Source organism: Nycticebus coucang, chromosome 12 (genome assembly GCF_027406575.1).
Source record: "Nycticebus coucang isolate mNycCou1 chromosome 12, mNycCou1.pri, whole genome shotgun sequence".
In the NCBI taxonomy this organism is placed as follows: domain Eukaryota; kingdom Metazoa; phylum Chordata; class Mammalia; order Primates; family Lorisidae; genus Nycticebus; species Nycticebus coucang.
The window spans coordinates 47,041,029-47,063,386 of NC_069791.1; the positions used below are offsets into that span (position 1 = coordinate 47,041,029).

The 22,358-nt window shown below is 40.5% G+C and overlaps 1 protein-coding gene across 1 annotated transcript in view; it reads left to right on the forward strand.

The window, feature by feature from the left end:
* Nucleotides 1-1,983: 1,983 nt before the first annotated feature.
* Nucleotides 1,984-22,358, forward strand: part of DUSP16 (dual specificity phosphatase 16) — a 95,204-nt gene continuing 74,829 nt past the window's right edge. Inside the window, exon 1 of the mRNA XM_053554832.1 lies at nt 1,984-2,558. The gene's annotated coding sequence lies outside the window, so the exon portion shown is untranslated. The remainder of the gene's footprint in view (nt 2,559-22,358) is intronic.

Here is a 22,358-nt window from a genome sequence, read left to right on the forward strand (position 1 = left end):
AAAAATAGAAAAAGAAAGAAAGAAAGAGAGAGAGAAAGAATGAACGAACTAGCCTGATGCGGTGGTGCACACCTGTAGTCTTAGCTACTTGGGAGGCTGAGGCAAGAGGATCTCTTGAGCCCAAGAGTTTGAGGTTGCTGTGATGTATGCTGACATCATAGCACTCTACCCTGGACGATGGAGTGAGACTCTGTCTCAAAAAAATAAAAATGAGGAAAAGAGGGAAAGGTTTCAAGACTTGTCAGTTAAAGTCAGGCAACTGGAGCTGCAGCATGTAAAGGGGGTATCATAAATTCTCAAATATTTCAAGTAGGCAAGATCCATGGTCTCCACCTCTGGTATAAGGACTGTCTTTTTCTTCCTTCCTAAAAATCCCAACATCTTCAAGTAGGCAGATTTGAGATGCAGATCCTTTCTAACCACCTCCTTCAAACCACTCTAAAAACAGCAGATCTATCTGTGGTTGGATTTTTAGGGGTTTACTCGCCCAGCACAAGCAATCCCACTGAAGCTGCAATAACATGTCTAGCCGCCAGAGGACAGAGAGCGGCGGGAGTAGTCCTCAAGAGGTCAAAGGCACCGGCTTAAAGTTGGTTCTGCATCTGTGGCCTTCAGGCTGCACTTACTACCAGAAGTGCGTCTCCCTCCCGTCTCCAAATAGGCTCCTTTTCTAAAAAATGGGTCAGCGGTTCCCAGAGTCTGACCCTATAATACTAAACTTAAATCATAACGAATGCTTTTTAGCTGCAGGATTTAAAGGCAGAAAAGTAGCAACAGAGATGTTATTATCTTACTAACCTACTCAGAACTTGCTTCTCAGTTCTTCTGCCAATGAAAAAAAAAAAAGTCCTTTAGTCAGTGTCCACATGGCTATCCCACAATGAACAGTGCCTTTAGGGGTCAGTGTCCCAGTACGGTACATTGCAAATGGAATATTTTAAGAGTTAGATTATTCCTACACATAAATTCTGGCTCACGGAGTACACTCACAGTGTGCTTTTCCACCATTAATCACATCTTTATGTGATATCCACGTGAGTACTTCTCACTAGAAGGCAGCTTCACGCTCAAATGCTCAAAGAACACTGGAATAAAGCTCCGATTGTCCTATTTAGCGATTCCAAGTCCTGGTTTGTCACCACCTCAGGTCTCTAGTTTTCCAAAGAGCATGAAGTTGACTCAAAACAAAGCTATTTTGATGAATTCAAATTTTTAAAAAATGAGGGAGGTACAGTTGACTAAGGAAGGGTCCTCTCAAGAGGGCAGTGACTCTCTGGTCTGATTTAAAGATGATTCTGTGCTGCTCCATGTAGAAAATAGTTTTGAAGAAAATTCTAAGGCCGCTTGTACTCATATTTGTAAATATAAATATAAGCATAGTAGTTTAGAAACATTCGTGTGCAAGCTTTTCCACCACAAACATAGTGATAGCTGAATGCCCAACAACCCTTCCGTGACTTTTCTTAAAGTACCTGCAACTTCTCTCTTAAGAGACAGTAGAGCCCTGCATTTTGGATTCGTCAGACGTTTCACAGCGATTGTAACTCTCTCAAATCAGTGTTCGCTTTTCTTTACGTCGGTGAGGCGGCTGGAAACAGCCCAAGGAGGAGGGAAAGGTTCTGCGTCTGGGTGGGGGCAAAAATCCTTCAGTACCTGTTGGGGGGCAGCGCTGCGGGCGCGCGGGTCCCCAGCGGACACCCCTGCCAGAGCGGAGGACGCGAACCCGGGGGGCGGCGGGCGCCGGAGGAGGAGGGGGAGCCACGGGGCCGCCTCCTCCCGTAGCCCCGGCTCCTCCCAGTGGCGCCCGCGGAACCTGCCTCCGAGTCGCCCAACTCGGTTAGGGAACGTGACCTGACCCCTCCCCGCGCTGCCGAAACGAGGCGCGGAGCTGCGCTCCGGGCTGCGGCGGCTGCGGGGCCCCGCCCGGCGCCCACCGCCCACCGCCCTGCCCTCGCCTGTCTCCTCCTTTCCCCCGGGCTCTGCTGAGTTCATTCACTGGGATTGGTTTCAAGTGACGCCATCTCTTTATTTTTAAACCAATGACCTCATCCGCGCTTGAAGTTTCCTGACCAGAGACTCTTTCTCTTTCCCCCAACCCCCCATCCCCCCCGCTTTCCCCCCTCTTTTTGTGTACCACTTCTTGGGGGGCTTTAATCAGTTTTTTTTTTTTAACAATTATCACGTCTCCCTCCCCTTCCCCTTTCACCACGTGGGCCCTCACCTTTACCTCTTAAGTTCTTCACCCCTTTCGACATTTTTTTTTTTTTGAAAGCTGGTGGGGGGGGAGGGTGGAAAAGAAAGAGTGAAGAAAAGTTGCAAACGTCTCCTCTCCTCCTAAGCCTCCCGCCCCCTCCCACTCTTCAGAGAAGGAGAAGATAATATAGTGAAAAGAAGAGGAGGAGGAACGAGCGACGGGACGGGACGCGAGCGGGAGCGCAGCCCCCTCCCGGCTCCGCCGCGGCGCCTCGCTAGCTCGGGAGGCGACGGGGGCCCGAGGGGAGACACCGTGACAACTTTCGTTTCCCTCCGAGGGAGCCGGGGGGTCGGCAGCCCCCAAAGTAAGTGGCCTGGTTGCGCCGCGCGGGGTGTGCGGGCGGGAGGCTGTGGGGATCGGGGTGCCCGGCCGCGTGGACGCTCCGCGGCGCACCCCGACTTCGGGGCTGAGCTCTCGCGCTCTCTTGGCTTCTCGGCCACCCTTCGGGAGGCGGGATGGGGGCGACCGCGGCCCGGAGCCGCGCGAGCGTCGGAAGCGGGGGTGTAGGCCTCTCTGGGGGCCGGCTGGAGCTGGAAGGGGGCGTGCGGCCGGGCGCGGGGTCATAGTCTGTGCTGCGGGGCGCGGGGTCACAGTCCGTGCACGGCCGGACGCGGGGTCACAGTCCGTGCACCCCCAGCCGCGTCGCGGGGCCAAGACCGGGCTTGGGCTCGGGCTCGGCCCGCGGAGGGGAGCGACCGCCACGCGACGCGGCACCTTCGCAGGCGAAGCTGCTCACTTCCAGGCGCGACTGTTACACAACACGCCTGCCAGCTGGGGCCCCGGCCTGACTTTTCCCATTATCCCAAATTCGCCTTTGGGGTAAGCTGCGCGGCCACCTGGGTAGTGACGGTGCTTTTTTCAACCAACCACCCCCCCCCCACAAAACAAACAAAACAAAACTCAATTTTCCTGCAGGAGCTCGGGTCATGGTGTTGGGGACCCGGTGCGCTAGTGACTTGTTTACATTAGCTGTAAAACGTGAGAAAGCAGGAGGCCCAGCTGGACAACTGAGGGTCTGTGTCATGTGTAGCTTCATGTAATAAAACACCACGGCGGAAAATAGGTATGCAAAACCTAAGTTTTCAGATTCTGGGTTTATTTCCTAAAGAAAACCGGCGAAGAACCTGAGAAAACACCAATAGATCTGAAAATGAATGGATACTGGAGAATCCTAAAGTTTAGGAAACGTCATGTGCCAAGATCCTTGGCGTTTTGAAGTCCTGCGTGTCTCAATTGTTCGGAGAAAGCAATCTCTCACCAGCCTGTGATGAATAAGTAAGGTGGGGAGGAAAAACCTGTTGCATAATCTAATTTGCCGTGGGGTTTGCTGTGCCGTCCCCTTGAACCTAGGGGAAGTGAATTAAGCAGCAGGGTTTTAAAACTCTGTGAAGTTTTTATTTACCCTGTGCTCCGGCTGCCACTTCTGCTTTAAAAGGTTATAAGTAAATACTCTGCTCTTACAAGTGAACCAAACCTATCAAACCTGTTTAGAAAATGACCGGGTATGTTTCTTTCTCTTCTTTCTTTTCCGTGTGTGTGAAATTTACCATCCATGAAAGACCTTCTGAATACTCTGTGGGGACTGTCAGAAAAATGCCTCTTTATGCCACGCTTTATGGGCTGATGGAAAGTACATGTAGATGGCAACTGTTTTCTCAGAAGATTTATACTATTTCATCTCCAAGAAAAGGGGTTGTTAAGGTAAATTTTTGAAAGAAGAAAAGAATTCTTACTAATTAATTACTCTTTACTTTTCCTTGAGAATCACATATATTGGTATTGGTGGACACAGCTTGGAAAGCTGTAATTAATTGAGGTTTGTAGAGTGTGAAGGCAGCAGGCTGGAAAAGTAAAATAAAAAACTAAGAATATATGTCTTTGTGTAGGTATTTTAGACAGAATGAGACTAGGCACTGTGAAAGGCTTTTGTTTTTTAAATACAATTGTGGAATTTACTGAGTTTGAAGACATTGTAGAAGGTTGTTTTAAAAAAAATTATTTGGCTGTTATTAATGTCAAAATTTGGGCTAAATAACACCAGCCCAGGAGTTGGGGTTTAGGTATAATAATTTGCACTTATCAAAAATCCACATGGGGGGAAAATTAGAAATGAGTTCTTTTTGAATTCTGGTAATGTGAGTAGTATATTAAATTGGTTCAAGCACCATAAATCTATATTCAAATGCAAACAAATTTGTAGACTTTGGTAATATTTAAAGATTTTTTTAGTATTTATCTCTAGCATATCGGCAACTCAAAGTAAAATATCTGATTTAGCTTAAATTGTGCTTATTTTACTTTTCATGTTTCAGATAGTGCATAATTATGGAAGGAGCTAGGAACAGAGCTGCAGGATTTTCCAGTTTTGTTCCTTTTTCTATTTGGGGAGTTCTTTTCCCTTGGTTCAGTTCAGTAAATGTAATTGAGTACCTATAAAAGAAAAATAATCATGTAAAATTGGGGGTTAGGGGTCTGTTTGGCCAAAAGCTTAATGGCAATTAACTGAGAAGAGGGCAGAAGAGAAGATCCTATTGAAAACCCAGTGCTTTTCCTTTTTCCTATACATTTTAAAAATTATTTGTGGCATGGTTGGGAGTGGAAGTGAGGCCAAAATCAGGGTTTAACAATAAGTCTAAGAAGATAGATGAGTTTAAGCTGGGGCCAGGGAAGAAGCAGGACTGATGTGTGAGTTTGTTCTGATACTTCATGAGCCTATATTTGGAATTTAATTAGAATTTTTAGCATATAGACTTAATATATTGATGAAGCTGACTTATACAGTTGTCTAATATTAAAGTTTTTCTAGTTTTAATAATCATGAAATCCTAGTACATATAATAATCATGAAATCAAAGTACATATATACTTTGCTAGAATTACCAGTGTAGTTTATCTTGGAACCCCAACTTTTCCTGTAGTATCTAACAAAAACAGTTTTCTATCCTTTGATATCTGAACAAAAAATTTTACTGGACATTTGTTTTTAAAATGCTTTCATGTTCACAATGTCAGGTTCATTTAAAAAATGCTTTGCATTCTCAAGCAAAAGATACCTTAGTCTGAAGAAGTAAGTTGTACAGGGTAAATTGATCTGGATCAGAATCCCAAGAAAGGGAGGAGATAACTTAGAGGAAACAGAAATAAGATTTTAATAACAGATTTCATCAGATTGAAGGAACTAGTTAAAAAGACTTCATAGGAAAAACTACAGTTGATGCTTGGTTGGCTTTTTAAAAAAGTAATATCAAATTTTAAAACCAAGACAGATATTCTCCATTATAAAAGAAAATCTTACCAATGTTGAATTAAACAAAAACATAATTAAGAAAGCAAATCTTGTCCAAAGCTATGCATGATATGTTTCAGAGCCAGATGTCAGGTTTTTTCTGATTTTCTTGTGTTGTAGATAATCTGTTATTTTTATACATTTCATTAGCTGAGTTGATCAAGGGTTGGCTGTGTGAAGGGAGTTTCATAAAGGGTTGGGTAAATTTAAAGGAGCAGGCTCACACTTTAAGAACTGGCCATTTTTTTTTTTTTTTTTTTGTAGAGACAGAGTCTCACTGTACCCGCCCTCAGGTAGAGTGCCGTGGCGTCACACGGCTCACAGCAACCTCCAGCTCTTGGGCTTAAGCGATTCTCTTGCCTCAGCCTCCCGAGTAGCTGGGACTACAGGCGCCCACCACAACGCCCGGCTATTTTTTTGTTGCAGTTTGGCTGGGGCTGGGTTTGAACCCGCCACCCTCGGCATATGGGGCTGGCGCCCTACTCACTGAGCCACAGGCGCCGCCCAGAACTGGCCATTTTTTATACACAGAGTGATTGAAACAGAGAGTTAGAAATTTAATCATAGAAATGACTGGAGGAAACAAGAATGGCTTAAAAGAAGGATCTAAAAACAGTTTACTGAGGACAGGTACAAAGGAATAATAAAAGCTTGCCAGGAGTGTGATCAGTAAAGAAGGAAATGGGATATATCTTGGCAAGGAAGGAAAAAGGCATAAATGGAAAAATACCCTTCCATACCTCAGCAACAAGAAGAGAGCAATGAAATTTCACCCCTTTCTTGGTTGAGATTAGAAACTTCTTTATAGATATCACCAAAAAGTCACTAAGGTTTTTTTTTTTTTTATTACATAAAAAAATTTAATCTTGGGAGAGGGGAATGGATAAAATAAATTATCAACATAAATTATGATTACATATGAATATAAAACTTGGAATTGCCATAGATAAATTTCAAGTAAAAGGGAACAGACTACATTTTCATGGCCTTTTTTGCATTATTTGGAAGAAAGGGATAAGTTACAAGAAGTGGAAATTGTTAACTGGATTAACAGAATTTCTGCGTTAACTGCAGACATAATCAAGCAAAACATTTATCAATGCTATACTATTTACAAGTCTTGAAGTGGCTACCAAAAGTTGGAGAGTTGGGTCTATGCCCTTCAGGAGAACAGGATTATAAGAATTTTAAGGGAGATATGTACATATGTAAAGCTATCAGACAGCAGATAAGTGCCAGATTCAGGGTATATATAAGGGAGAAGAAACCCTGAGAGGTAATCTTCATAGAGATAATAGAATTTAACCCTGGCCTTACAGGTCTGGGTTAACATGTATATAGTGGAAGGGAAGTGGGGGAAGATCACAGGGGGACGCTATTCATCCATTTCTTCATTTAGCAGATTTATGTTGAGCCTTTACTAAGTGCTAGATACTAGCTTTACAGTAGAATATAAGATACAGTTTTGGGGCGGCGCCTGTGGCTCAAAGGAGTAGGGTGCTGGCCTCGTATGCTGGAGGTGGTGGGTTACAACCCAGCCCCGGCCAAAAACTGCAAAAAAAAAAAGGATACAGTTTTTGCTCTTGTGGAATTTTTAGTCTAGTGGGAGAAGGCAGAAGGACAAAAAGAAGGCAAATAAATAAGTAAACAATGCATGAAAAATCTGATGTCAGTAATAAGTAGTGAAGATAATGATCCAGGTTAAGGAAATGTAGAGGGCTAGAGTCCCACTTATTCTCTGAATAACCTGTTTTGCCTCCAATATTCTGATGAACGCTGTTAATTTTACAACTTTTTAATATTGGTGTATAGTCCAAACCAATTTGAACAGAATTCTACACATTAACTTTACCTAGCTTTTTAAAAAAGAAACCTATGACTTTTTCTTTAGGTTGAAGCATGCAAACTTAGATTTTTTAAAAAGAATTCCTTGTTAACAGTTTATCCACAGTTCTTTTGCTGCCAGTTGCTAAGAATCTTATGTTCTTTGCAATGAGGTTAATATCATTGTTTTCTGTTTCTTTAAGTTTTTGTGTGTTGAGTTATGTTCTTAGGTTAGATTGTTCACTAGGAACCATAATCACGATAGTGTTATAAAGTGAAGCTAAATTACAAGAATAGTTTGTTTTGATGGTACAGAGCATACAAAAGAACAGATCTACCATATAAGTACGCTATTGGGTAGTGTGTGGTGGTATGAACCTGTAGTCCTAGGAGACTGAGGCAGGAGGGTCACTTGAGCCCAGTTTAAATCCAGCCTGGGAACAGAGTGAGACCTTGTGTCTGAAGAAAATAAAAATAGAAAGAGACTAAATCTACAAAAAAATATAAGTAAGCTATTGGGCTTGAATACCAATACATACAATAGGGGAAGGGCTAACACCTGTCTAGGTCTTGTCTGCCTGGTGCAAGAATCAAATGACAAATTTGAACTGTTTTGTGCTCATTATGCTTAATTATGTCTCCTTAAAGATTTCTATTGGGATTTGTAGTGGTGTAGAGATTTGTAGTAGCCTCACTGAAAATATTTTAAACTTAAAATTTTTCTTTTTATAAATAGTAAAAACTTGAAACAAAAATGTTCAGAAATGGGAAGTCTGGATTTTTACCATAGTTACCTGACTGCCAGATTTGTTTTATTGAAGATATCCTTTATAGTGTTAACTAAAAACTGGTATTATCAGGGACTGTTTCATGTTTTCTGGCATATTTATAAAGTGCTTCTCAAGCATTCTTTTTATTTTATTTTATTTTAGGACAAAGTCTTGCACTGTCACTCAGGCTAGAGTGTATTGGGGTCATCATAGCTCATAGCAACCTCAAACTCCTGGGTTCAAGCTATCTTCCTGCCTCAGCCTCCCAAGTAGTTAGGACTACAGGTGTGCACCACCATACTAGGCTAATTTTTCTGTTTTTTGTAGAGACAGGGTCTCACTCTTGCTCAGGCTTTCTCACACTCCTGGTCTCAAGCAATCCTCCTGCCTCAGCTTCCCAAAGTGCTGGGATAGCAGGGGTAAGTCAGCATACCTGGCCATTCATTCTCAAGCATTCTTTGAGAAAGAGGTTCTGTCCCTTTCTCCATTCTTTGTGCAATTTTAAACTCAAAAAAAAAACTTACAGGTAAAATTGAGGTGAAGCATTGCAAAAGGGGTTTATATTAAGTATGTTTTTCTGTAGAGCCAAATCCCTTGAAAATTATTCTATATGCAACTAACCAATTTTCATCTACAGGATACTTGATACAAATCTTTGCAAAATAAAACAATTTTAAGACAAAGTAGAGGCAAGGCACAGTGGTGTATACCTGTAGTTGCAGCTACTCAGGAAGCTGAGGCAGGAGGATTTTTGAGCCCAGGTAGGAGTTTAGAGGAGGCAGTGAGAGCTATGATTGTGCCACTGTACTCCAGCCTGGGTCACAGACCAAGACCCCATCTCTTAAAACAACAACAAAAACAAGGTAGGAAAATCTTTAGTGTTCTAAACTAAATTTAAATTTGTTTTAATGTCTGCCTGGGGGTGGGATGGGGGCACACTGCAGTTTATAGAAATACAGATAAATTATGATCGTTTTGCAAGGTAATTAATACTAAATATATTCTTCCTCTTAAAATTAATGGGGAAAGGCCTGTGTAGAGAAGTATAGGCTTCTTTGCTGGGTGCATTGCATACCAGTTTTTAAACTCCAGAGCTCATATCCTAGGGTAGTGCCTAGAAGAGCCACCTTTTGACAAATGTTTACTGAATAATTTGAATTAATTCTCACAACTATTATAGAACTTGCATTATATCTCTAGATTAGAGCACTGTTTTTTGAGCTTGAATTACAACCTGTAGGAGTTGACTTACAGTCTTGGGCACCTGACTCTTTTGAGCAGTATGTTTGTACTAGAACCAGGTTCCCAACCTCACCTTCAACTTAGAAGGCTGTGGCTGACTGACCTCATCCTTTCCGAAAGGGTGGGTGGTGGTTTCCTGTTACCTTTTTCCGTTCACAGTATAACAACTCCTTCCCTCCCTGAGCAGCTGAGCTGTCCTCTCTTAGGGACACTTCTTAGAGTACCAAAGTACATGTGTCGCTATGCTGACCTATTTTGTAGGAGGTTGGTTGTTGTTTGGTTGGTAGGAAGCACGTTCCTCAGGAAGATAGTCCTTTGTTTTGTAAACTGTACATGGTATATGAAGCATGGTATTATTTCCTCTTTTTAAATTTTTTATTTCCTCTTTCTTGTTAGCTTTAGTTAAAAGTCTTGGGTTCACTTGGAAAAGAACTGGTCAGAATGATATTTTGATAATACAGACCAACTAAAAACTCACAAAGACATTTTATTGAGACGGTCAGGAAACTCGAACATGGAGTGTGTACGAGGTGATAATTAAGAATTATTACCCTATTATTTTCAGCTATGATAATAGTATTGTGGTTATGTTAAAATATTCTCATCTGTCAAAGATACATATAGAGATATTTATGGGCATAATAAAATGATGTCATATATTTGTTTTAAAAAATTTCAGGATAGGCACAAGCATTCAAGTAAGAAATAAAACAATAATAGCAAGTTTTTGAAAATTGTTGAAGCTGAGTAACAAGCATATTAGGGCTTGTTATTTTCTGTACATTTGTGTATATTTGGAAATGTTCATAATATTGAGTTTAGATATATGCTACTAACTATAACTGTATGGGAAGAAACTTAATGCAATGAAATTATGTGGTTAGACCTTTGTGCTAATGGGCTAATCAAAAACCCCTGTTTTGCATTCATTGTAAGCTCTGTTTTTAGTAACAATTTTTTAAGAATAGGGAGAATTTCATAGAAACATCATAAGAGGTACTTAAAACTTTTAAACTCTGAGAGCTTATAATGGTAATATAACTTGTAGTTCACAAATTCCTTTTCCATAATCTTATTTCTCTTATCCTCAGAACAAGACAGAAGTTGTCCACTTTACAAATGAGGAAACTAATGCCTTAGAAGGGAGTAGGTAATTTATTCAAATCCCAGAGCAAATGAGAAATCATGCTAGAACTGGAGTCAAGTTCTGATTTGTATTGAAAGGTGCCCTTTCTCTGATACACATATACTTACAAGCACTCTTTTACAGTCTGTTGCCCAGGCTAGGCTAGAGTTCATAATATTGAGTTTAGATATATACTACCAACTTAAAAAAATTGTCAAACATTAAGTGGATAACATAAATAAGATACTTTCATGAAAGAGGTATTCTAAAACAAAGGAATCTAGTGAGAAGCATGGAGGTGTTTTACTTTTTGCCATTCTCTTTAGAGTACGGCCTAATAGAAGATAGCTTGATTTGCATAACCGCTTCTGTATTCAATCTGTTGTGATGTTGTTTTGGTTGAAATACACATATTTGAGGAACACCTAACTACACACAGATACATAGTTGAAAAACGGTGAAATATATCATTAGTCTTTTCAGGTAATTATGAAGATTTTTTGTTGTACCAAATTCAGCAAGTGGCAAATTTTTTTTTTTTTTTTGAGATAGAGTCTGCCTATGTTGCCCTTAGTAGAGTGCGGTGGTGTCGCAGCTCACAGCAACCTCCAACTCTTGGGCTTAAGCAATTCTCTTGCCTCAGCCTCCGAAGTATTTGGGACTACAGGCGCCCACCACAATGCCCGGCTAGTTTTTGTTGCAGTTGTCTTTGTTGTTTAGAAGGCCCAGGCCAGGTTTGAACCCACCAGCCTTGGTGTATGTGGCTGGCGCCATGACCACTGTGCTACTGGCATTGAGCCAAGTGGCAGATTGTTAAAGGTTAGTTGCACCATTGAATCTGACACTATCAATGACGTTTTTTAACTCTTAACATTAAAATCTGCTGGTCTATCTTACACTTTGAATAAATCTTTGACCTGTGTGTGATTTTGTAACATTGGTTATTCATGAAATAACTGAGGTCGAATGAGTTATGCAGATCTTTGAAATGTTGGCACATTCAGTTACACAATATAGTATGACTATCAGTCTCACCAAAAAATATTTTTAAGACTGGGGAAATGTCAGTTTCTTAGTGGGAAATTTAAGTCTTCCAAAATATGAATTTTTTTCCGAAAGCTCAGATTTTGTCATTGGCAATAGATACTGTTAATTTTCCTTGAAGTGACAGGCTCACTTCATTCATTTTCTACAGAAAATGTCCATTGTATACCCAAGTCTGAATGACTATAAGTTGCCTGCCAGTTGTTCTTTTCAGCAAAAATTATATTCTATGAGAAAAGCTAAAAACGCAAGCATTTGCATAAAGGCTTTGCCTCAGTTAGGCACTGTGCATATGTATGCAGCAGAAGTGCTTTGTGTGTGCTTCTCCCTTTGTCACACGGAAGAGTAAAAAGACCACGTTCTCAAGAGGGGAAATTTCATAAAATTAATAGCTTTTATTATTTTATGAAGGACACGGTTAAGTAAAACTGGCTTTTTAAAATGCTAGGCAGTGAAGACTATACAAGCACTTTTCATTAGCTGTCAGAGTGGCACATCGTCATCACATACCGTGTATCCTCTGGAGTCACCGTTGTATACTCAGAAAATGAAAGAGAAAAAGGCAGGTGACATCTTTGTATTACCAAAAATAGTTTTAATATTGTATATCCCCTAAAGGGGTCACCCAGACCACCATCTCTGCATCACACTTTGAAAACTGCTGGTGTGAACTACTGTTGTGTGCTAACATCTTTTTAGAGCAGTCTGACACACACTATCTACATCAATAAAGTAATGTTTCCATCTTAACTGGTTAATTTGTCAAGGAGAAGGGACTATGCTAGTGTGTGGTTTTGAGCCATTTGACCCAGAGACCATAATGGGTGGAAAGTCCCATAACCTTGGAGGGTAGTAGCTGAAAGGCATTCAGAAGGGAGGAGTCAGTAATATCACTTTACAGCTTTCCCCCCAAATGAGCATTTGTTCTTTCTCTTTTTTTCCATAAAAAGCACTATGCCCACATATATGCACATTCACCTGTTTATACATGTACTTATTTATATTTTTATTCAAAATCAGGGATACTGAATCATTTTTTCCTTTGAATTATAAGAGAAGAGAGGTTAATATACCTGAGAGGAGAACAGAGCGCTCATGGCTGTTTGTTCCGTGCAGCTAAGGAGGCTGTTGACCACTCCACATCCTAAAATCCAAGGGATAACAAGACAAATGAAGTTAGAAAGGAGAAATGGTGAAAGACAATGAATGGAATAGGCGTTAGTGATCATGGTAATAGCTATAGGCAGAACTGGGCTGTGGACAGAGTGAACCTGCAAGGGTGTAGAGGAAGATTCCAGGAAGAACTGGGTTCCCCTGTGTGCTGGATGCTGAATAATGGGTTAGGGTAAGTATAGCAGTGGTGCAACAGGGATCATGTAGATGAACATGTATTTGAATGATTTCCATCAAGATACAGTAAACAAAACTTAAAAATAACGGGACTAGATAGTTGGACTTGTAACGTTTGCCAGTATTCCAATTCTATTATTACTATTGTTATTTATTTACGAAGGATGGTCTCACTGTGTTGCCCAAGCTGGAGTGCAATAGTATGATCATAGCTCACTGTAACTTTGAATTCGTGGGCTCAAGAGATCCTCCTGCCTAAGCCTCCTGAGTAGCTGGGACATACCACAGTGCTTGGCTAATTAAAAATTTTTTTTCTTGGATAGCGCCTGTAGCTCCAAAGGAGTAGGGTGCCGGCCCCATATACTGGAGGTGGCAGGTTCAGACCTGGCCCCGGCCAAAAACTGCAAAAAAAAAATTTTTTTTTTCTTGTACAGACTGTATCTCATTATGTTGCCAGGTTAGTCTTGAACTCCTGGGTTCAAGCCATCCACCTTGGTCTCCTACAGTGCTTGGTTTACAAGCATCAACCATTGTGTGCAGCCCCAATTCTCTTGTTAACTCATATTCAGTTATAGCAGGGGCAAATAGCAATGCTACTGTTTTTAGATATCTAGACTACTGGTAGTATCTCTAATAAAGATCTTGATTTGGAGCAGTTATTCATATTACTTCTGCCCCAGATTTCCATTGGAAATGATAAACTAATTGCATTTTTATTTTAATAGAAAAAGATATACATATGTGTATGTGGCTATAAGCAAAATATCCTCAGTACAATATTCTGAAGAAGTGCCCTCTATCCCAATAGAGAAGGTATTTTTAAACATTACTGTAAAAAACTGGTAGAATATCCCCTTGTGCTTGTTGGGCATTTGTTCTTATTTGCTTTGTTTTTTTGAGTAGGGTCTCACCCTATCATCCTGAGTCGAGTGCCATGGCATTATAGCTCACACCGACTTCAAATTCTAGGGCTCAAATGATCCTCTTGTCTCAGCTTCCCAAGTAGTTGAAACTACAGGCGTATGCCAGTACACCTGCCTAGTTTTTCTTATTTTTAGTAGAGACTGGGTCTCCCTCTTGCTCAGTCTGGTCTTGAATTCCTGAGTTCAAGCAATTTGCACCTGCCTTGGCCTGCCAGAGTGCTAGGAAGGATTACAGGTGTAAGCCATCACACCCAGCCCTGTTCTTATTCATGCTGTGTTTTTGATTCAGATAAAATTAAAGGATAGCTAAAGGAAATTGATTTCCTTTGTGAGTTGTAGCAAATACATTTTACTTAGATGAAGCAGAATCTTTGAGGTTTAAGTACCTTAAAATGATAGTCTGCTTCTGTTTCAAAGCAAGTGATGATCTGGCTGCATATGGAATCTTAATAAGGTTTTGCGAATTTGGATATACAATAAGTTGAAAATCATATTACTACATCTAACAAATCATGAAACTACACAGATTATAAATGAGTCTATTAAAATAAGTTAGTCTGTGGCTCGGCACCTGTAGCTCAGTGGCTAGGGCGCCAGCCACATATACCAGAGCTGGAGGGTTCAAATCCAGCCCGGGCCTGCCAAACAACAATGACAACTACAACCAAAAAATAGCTGAGCGTTGTGGTGGGCACCTGTAGTCCCAGCTACTGGGAGCCTGATGCAAGAGAATTGCTTAAGCCTAAGAGTTTGAGGTTGCTGTGAGCTGTGATGCTACAGCACTCTACCAGAGACACAGAAAATGTCACTCCTATACCCAATAAAAATCTTTTTTTTTAAGAGGTCTTATTTTGTCACCCAGGCTGGAGTACATTGCAGGATTATAGCTCACTGCCATCTCCAACCCCTGAACTCAAGTGGTCCTTTCACCTCAGCCTCCCAAGTAACTGGGAGTACAGGCACACGCCGCTATGTCTGGCTGATTTTTAGATTTTTCTGTAGAAGTGGCTGCTTTCTTTGTTGAACTCCTGGGCTCAGACTATCCTTATACCTCAGCCTCGTGAGGTGCTGGGATTATATGAGTGAGCTACTAACTGTGACCCCAACAAAAATCTTATAGAAGGATTCCACTGCACTTTATTTATTTTTGGTATATACTGGAGGTAAATGTTGTTAAATTTTTTATTTTAAGGGCTAGAAAGCATCTACAATTTAGGGTGTATTTTTGAGTATACACGTGTACATTCATTTTTAACAGCTGCTTTCGTAGGGTCAGCATCTAATTTTTTTATCACAATATATCCAAATAATCATTTAGAAACCTTTTCCTTCTACTGAAACCCTCTTAGGAATATAATTAGACTGGACACATTGGCTCACTCCTGTAATCCCAGCTCTTTGGGTGGCAGAGGTGGGAGGATTGCTTGAGGCCAGAAATTTGAAACCAGCATGAGTAGCAAGACCCCATCTCTAAAAAAAAAAAATTTAGGTGGATGTGGTGGCACACAGTTGCAGTGCCAGCTGCTTGGAAGGCTGATGTAGGAGAATTGCTTGAACTTGGGTTTGTTGATACAGCCTAAGCAATGGAGTGAAACCCTGTCTCTGAGAAACAATATAATTAAAGCAATTACTGTATTTTCACTTTCCATTCTGTGAATGACTCAGAGCTTTGTTAATGTAAATATTTGAGAAGATTGATTTTATAGCTTCTTGGTTTTATAAACAACAGTAAAAATCATGTACAATGGAAAACCCCTTCTTGTCTTGTCCTACCAGCAGTCCCAATTGAAGGACAAACTCGAGTGATTTTTGTTATAAATCAGTGGTTTGTATGTTTCTAGATAGTGTCAGAGGCTGTCTCATTATAGAATATAATGTGCTGTTAGATAAAAATAAAATAATATATTTTGGGGAGAATTTCCAAGTACCAAGTGTTGGGCAGTATGGTGTTCACCTGCCAGGAAAAAATAGTTTTATAGAAGTTTTTAATAAAAATTGTGAAATTAGTGGAGATTTTAATTATAGAAATGACCTTAATTCATTCATTAAAATAAGCACATTGACTTTTGAGTCTACGAGGCATTTTTCTGGACAAAAGATCCATTCTTTTGCTAATGGTGTTCTTGTCATCGGAATGAACCTTCGAGAACTTCTACAAGTGACGTATTAGAAGGAATTCAGAGAAGTTGCATGTGGCCTTGGTCATCAGGAGCTTATACTTGTTTGTGGCATTTATTAATTATCTACTCTTTATAGATACAGATTATCTATAATCTTAAAGATTATCTACTCTTTAACAAAACACTGTAAAACATTCATTATTTTTTTCCCTAGGTATCCTTCAACTGGGGGGTCCATAACCCACTCCACTTTTCTAGGCTGAGGGCTAAAGTCATGATTAGAAATGAACAGTCAACCTGAAGTCCTCTCTTGACTATTTCCCCTTCGGTCCTAGAATTGCAGACCTGCCCTGCTCCGCTCTGAGAGCAATGTGTCAGCTGGCTGCTGCTGGAGGATAGTTTGGGTGAAGGGAGATAATGTCCTAGAGCAGTTCTCTGCGCCTTTAGGGTGTGAAACGTTAAGAGGGACACAACAAGAAAAAGCAAGAGATCTGTTGCCATTTTTTTCATTTAATTGTAAAAAAAAAAAAACACCCCAATTTACTATCTTAATTATTTTTAAATGTATAGTTGAGTAGTATTAAATATATCCACATTGGGTGGCACCTGTGGCTCAATGAGTAGGGTGTCAGCCCCATATACCTACGGTGGCGGGTCAAACTCAGCCCCGACCAAACTGCAACAACATCAACAACAAAAACATAGCCAGGCGTTGTGGCGGGCACCTGTAGTCCTCAGCTACTTGGGAGGCCGAGGCAAGAGAATCGCCTAAGCCCAAGAGCTGGAGGTTGCTGTGAGCTGTGACATTATGGCACTCTACTGAGGGTGACATAATGAAACTCTGTCTCTTAAAAAAAAAAAAAAGAATGAAAGTGAGAGACACAAAGATTAAGCTAATAAACAATAGTACACTCCAAGAGGGCAGGAGTGGGCATACATTCAGACTAATGATGGCCCTGGGGTCTCTGTGTCATCCCTTTCTCTCCCATCGGTCTCTCCTTTGTCCAGAGATAGTTACTCAAAAGCCCCAAGTGAGAAGACCACCCTCTCCCACAGAATGGAGACCTGCCCCTCTCCCCCCACACCCCCAACTCTGGGTCCCTAACATATAATAAATAAATAAATATATCCACATTGTTGTGAAATTGATTTCCATAATTTTTTTATTTTCAAATCTGAAACTATAGCTATTAAACAACAACTTATCTTTTCTCTCTCCCACCAGGCCCTGGTAACTACCATTCTACATTTTCTTTCTATGAATTTGCTACTTTAGATACCTTAAATAAGTGGAATTATATAGTATTTGTCTTTTTGAGACTGGCTTGTTTCACTTAGCATGGTATCTTTAAGGTTCATCCGTGTACATGTGACAGGATTTCCTTCTTTTTAAGGCTGGATAATATTCTATTTATGTATATACATATATATGTATGTGTATATATACACACATACACACCACATTTTGTTTATCCACTCATCTGTGGATGAAAATTTGGGCAGTTTCCACCTCTTGGCTATTGTAAATACTGCTATGAACATGGGTATTCAAATATCTCCCCTCCCCCCCTTTTTTTGAGACAGTCTCACATGCACAAGGATTCCAGTTTCTTTTTTTTTTTTTTTTTTATTTGGCCGGGGCTGGGTTTGAACCTACCACCTCTGGCATATGGGACCGGCGCCCTACTCCTTGAGCCACAGGGGCCGCCCAGGATTCCAGTTTCTTTACTTCCTTACCAACACTTGTTATTTTATTTCATTTTTTTGTAGTAAATAACCTAATGATATCTCATTGAGTTTGCATTTCTCTGATTATTAGTGATGTTCAGCATCTTTTCATATAATTGGCCATTTGTCTATCATCTGTGGAGAAATGTCTGTTGAAGTCCTTTGTCCATCTTTTTTTTTTATTTTTTTGCAGTTTTTGGCCCGGGCTGGGTTTGAACCACCTCCGGCATGTGGGGCTGGCGCCCTATCCCTTTGAGCCACAGGTGCCACCCTGCCCATCTTTAAAATGAGGTTGTTAGATGTTTTTGTTGTCGAATTGTGGGATGTCTTTTTCTTTTTACAATATGAATCAGTGTCTTAGAACTACTACAAAGAAATAGTGTAGGGACACAAAAATGGAGTGAGGGGAATATATGACTAAGTGATAGCTGAGGTTTCTTCCAGCTTTAAAATTCTGAATTTTGAAAGTAATTGCCATTTACCAATCGAACCTCTTGTGCTTAAAATTTCCTTAGAATCTCAGTTTCGACTCCTACACTGAAATCTTTGCCAGCCTATGGCTAGCAGGTAACATATTAGATTTTCAGTTTCTTAATTTTTTTTTTTTGGAGACAAAGTCTCGCTCTGTTGCCTGGGATAGATCAGATAGTTCACAGTGGTCTCATCATCACTCACCACAGCCTTGCACTCTTGGGCTCAAGTGATCCTCCTGCCTCAGCCTCCTGAGTAGCTGGGACTTTAGATATATATCACCTGGCTAATCAGTTTTCTAACTTTTATTTTTTATTTTATTTTTTGAGACAGACTCTTACTTTGTTGCCTGCAGTAGAGTACCCTGGTGTCATAGTACCCTAGTGTCATAGTTCACTGCAACCTCTAACACTTGGGCTCAGGTGATTCTCTTGCCTCAGCCTCCTGAGTAGCTGGGACTATAGGTACCTGCCACAATGCTTGGCTATTTTTAGAGATGGGGTGTGGCTGTAGCTTAGGCTGGTCTTGAATTTGTGAGCTCAGGCAACCTGCCCACCTCAGCCTTCCAAAGTGCTGGGACTATAGGCATGCGCCACCATGCCCGACAGTTTCCTAACTTTTAATCTTATGCATTTTCCTAGTTACAGAGTCACATAAAAATCCTGGCATTAAAGATTAATTTATTAATTAATTAATTCCATCCTCCCTCCCTCCCTCTTTCTTTCTCTTTCATTTTTTTGAGACAGGTCCTCAACTCTTGTTCCCAGGCTAGAGTGCAGTGGTGTCGTCATAGCTCACAGCAACCTTAAATTCCTGAGCTTAAGTAATCCTCCTGGCTCAGCCTCCTGAGTAGCTGGGAGTATAGTCGTACTCCGCTGTGCCTGGCTAATGTTTCGATTTTTAGTAGAGACAGGTCTCACTCTTGCTCAGGCTGGCCTTGAACTCCTGACTCCAGCAATCCTCCTGATCCTCCTGCCTGACCCCAATGATCCTTCTGTCCAGAGTGTTACGATTCCAGGTGTAGCCACCACACCTGGCCTCTGGTTGATTTTTCTGTGTTTTTGTAGAGATGGGTCTTGCTCTTGCTCAGGATGGTCTCAAACTCTTACCTGAGGCAGTCCTCCCACCTAGACCTCCCAAAGTGCTGGGATTATAGGCATGAGCCATTGTGGCTACCCAGGGTTAATTTTTTAACTGCTGCTATATATAAGTCTTATAATAGGTATGTCATACATTGGTGGAGCTTGTACTTTACCCTGGAGATACGCAAGTTTTTTTGTTGTTTTTTAATGCCTACTGACAGTCATGAGGAAGTAGAAGCTGTTTTGTTGTTTTCAATACAGAGTAAACAGAATAACCAGTCCAAATTCAGTGAAATTTTATTTCTGTAAAGATAGCTATATATTTTAAGTGTTAAATGCGAGGCTTAAAGAAATATTACTCATTTATTCCTTGTTCATGGCTCTCATGTAATGATATGAAAATAATTAAGCGGAAGGAGTAATGTGGTTGTGATTGAGGTTGAAGGGTACTATGTATCCTGCTATATTCTTAGAAAATAATTTATAGGTTTCAAGTACTTGATATTTAATTTTTTTGCATCTTATAGATATTATCTGACAGATCACCAATCCTGAGGGAGCTTGTTTTAGTTCTGTGGAGTTACATGTTATTGCCATATGGTGCTGTGACTTAAAATGCTTTCATGCTAACAGTACTCTAGGAAGAATAAAGTAAATAAGAAAAATTTAGTAAACCAAATAGGAATGTGTGAGGAATATGTATGGTGCTGTAGAATTTGTGAATTATCAGTAGTGTTTGTGAGAGAACCCAAGATATCTATCTGGCACTGTCTTTGTGCTGGACCACCTGTGACCATCTGTATTGCTTTTTGGCATCTGGTCAGGTCTTGATGGATCATTAACCCCTTTTCCCAAAATACTTAACACAGCTGGGTGCATGAATAGAGGAGGTAATGCAAGGGACTGAAACATCTTCAGAGAACTGCACTGTAGAAAGTTACCATAACGTTCAGGGTTACCCTAGATTGTTTTTTGGGGGTGGGGAGGGAGAGCTTTCTATAAGAAATTTGCCTGTTTAAAAAAAAGATCCAAGGCTCAGCGCCTGTGGCCCAAGAGGCTAGGGCACCAGCCTACACCTGAGCTGGTGGGTTCGAATCCAGCCCGGGCCTGCCAAACAACAATGATGGCTGCAACCAAAAAAATAAAAAATAGCCGGGCGTTGTGGCAGGCACCTGTGGTCCCAGCTACTTGGGAAGCAGAGGCAGGAGAATGGCTTGAACCCAGGAGTTGGAGGTTGCTGTGAGCTGTGACACCAGGGCAGTCTACCCAGGTGACGGTTTGAGGTTCTATCCCATAAATATCCAAATGGTGGCATTGTTCAGAAAAATTTAATAGGTTATTAAGTTGAACTGCTGAAACTTGTTCATGGAAACATTTTGACTTACTGATACAAATTAGCAATGCTTTATGTCTCCGCATTTATATTAGAAATGCATACAAATGAATATGAAAAACTGCCAATGCCTGATTTCTACTCATAATCATTTGCTTAGGTACCTTCTGACTTGTGGGGAGGGGGCATGATATCTAAACTTCAGAATTACTAATAACAGGAAGAAGAATTTTTTTAAAGAATGTAATGTTTTTTTCCCATCTTAGCGGATTCATAAACACATTCTTCACATGCTCAGGGTGCTAGCTAGTTGGATGTCTTCTGGTATCATTGTTAACACATTTGGCACGCACAGCACAAAGGTTGGTGTTAGATAGGCCTCACTTACACAGATCTATTTTGAAGTCCTGAGGAGTTTCTTGGGCCAGATGCTGGAGGGCAAGTTTGTGAATCAGAAGAGTTCAGTGGACTTGTGATAATGTCTGATTTCATAGAGTGCCATAGTGACAGACCTGTAATCGCGATGTTTCTTCACCTCTCCAGTAGAGAGCGCACTCTTGAGAGCAGCTCTGGTAGTCAGATGCTTCCTGGGCCCTTTACCACCTGAGGGTTTATGGCCTTGTGCTTTGTAGGAGCTGTGGTAGGGAACCTTCTTTACTTATCCGTTTCTTCAGCTGGAGTGGGGAGCTCGTGGTAACACTGGCATTAAAGTGCCTGCTTGATGGTGGCCCATTCGTTCTTAACTTGAGTTATACAGTTAACTCAAGCATTGAAAATACGTTTGTTAGTACAATAACAATTTTATTGCAAAAGATTATCTAGGTCCTTTATGGCTACTCATCACCCTCCATCTCTGATTATAGGTTGGCCATTTAATCCTGAAAAAACACAATCACCAGAACATAGGTAAAGTAAAAAGATAAAACTAAAGGTGATAAAAAACAAAAAATGAAGTTGCAGGACTCTGAAATTTCAAAACGAACTGTATAGATTAATTGAACAGAATAAAGTCCAAATATAGACTCAAAAAATAGCTCAATTGACTCCCCTTTTCTTAAAATGATAGCCTTATCAAGATATAATTCATACGCTATAAAAATTTACTCTTTTAAAGAAATGGAGATATAATTTACAACATAAATTTTAAAATGTGCAATTGAGTGGTGTTTGGTATAGTCAGAATTGTGTAACTGTCACCACTATCTGATTTCAAAATAGTCACCCCAAAACAAACACTAAATACATTAGCAATCATACCCCATTCCCTATTCCTCCCAGCCCCTGGCAGCTGCCAATTTATTTTCTCTTACGCATTTGCCTGTTCTGGGCATTTTATATAAATGAATTCATATAATATGTGGCCTTTTTGCCTAGCTTCTGTTCACTTAGCATAATGTTTTTGTGAATGTGTCAGCAGGTATCAATAGTCATTCCTTTATGTGGCTGAGTAATATTCTGTTGTATGGATATACCACATTTTGTTTATCCATTTATGAATTGGTAGGGCTTTTTGCCATTTAGAAATCTGTGAACAAGTTCTTGTGTTTACATTTTTAGTGATCTTGTATTTATGTTCTGATCTATGCCTTACATCTCTCTTTGCACTTGCAGAACTTTCTTCACCATTGTTTCCTGCTAGTGTTTGTGATGGATTCCATATAGTCCGAGAGAACAGTTGTCAGGAAGACATAGACCAGGCAGGTTGTCACTCTGAAGTGGTCTTTTGACTAAAAAGCTCGATGATCATGGTTCTAAAGAGCTAACTTCTACTGTCTTTGACTATTAAAGATTGCCCATCTCCTAAG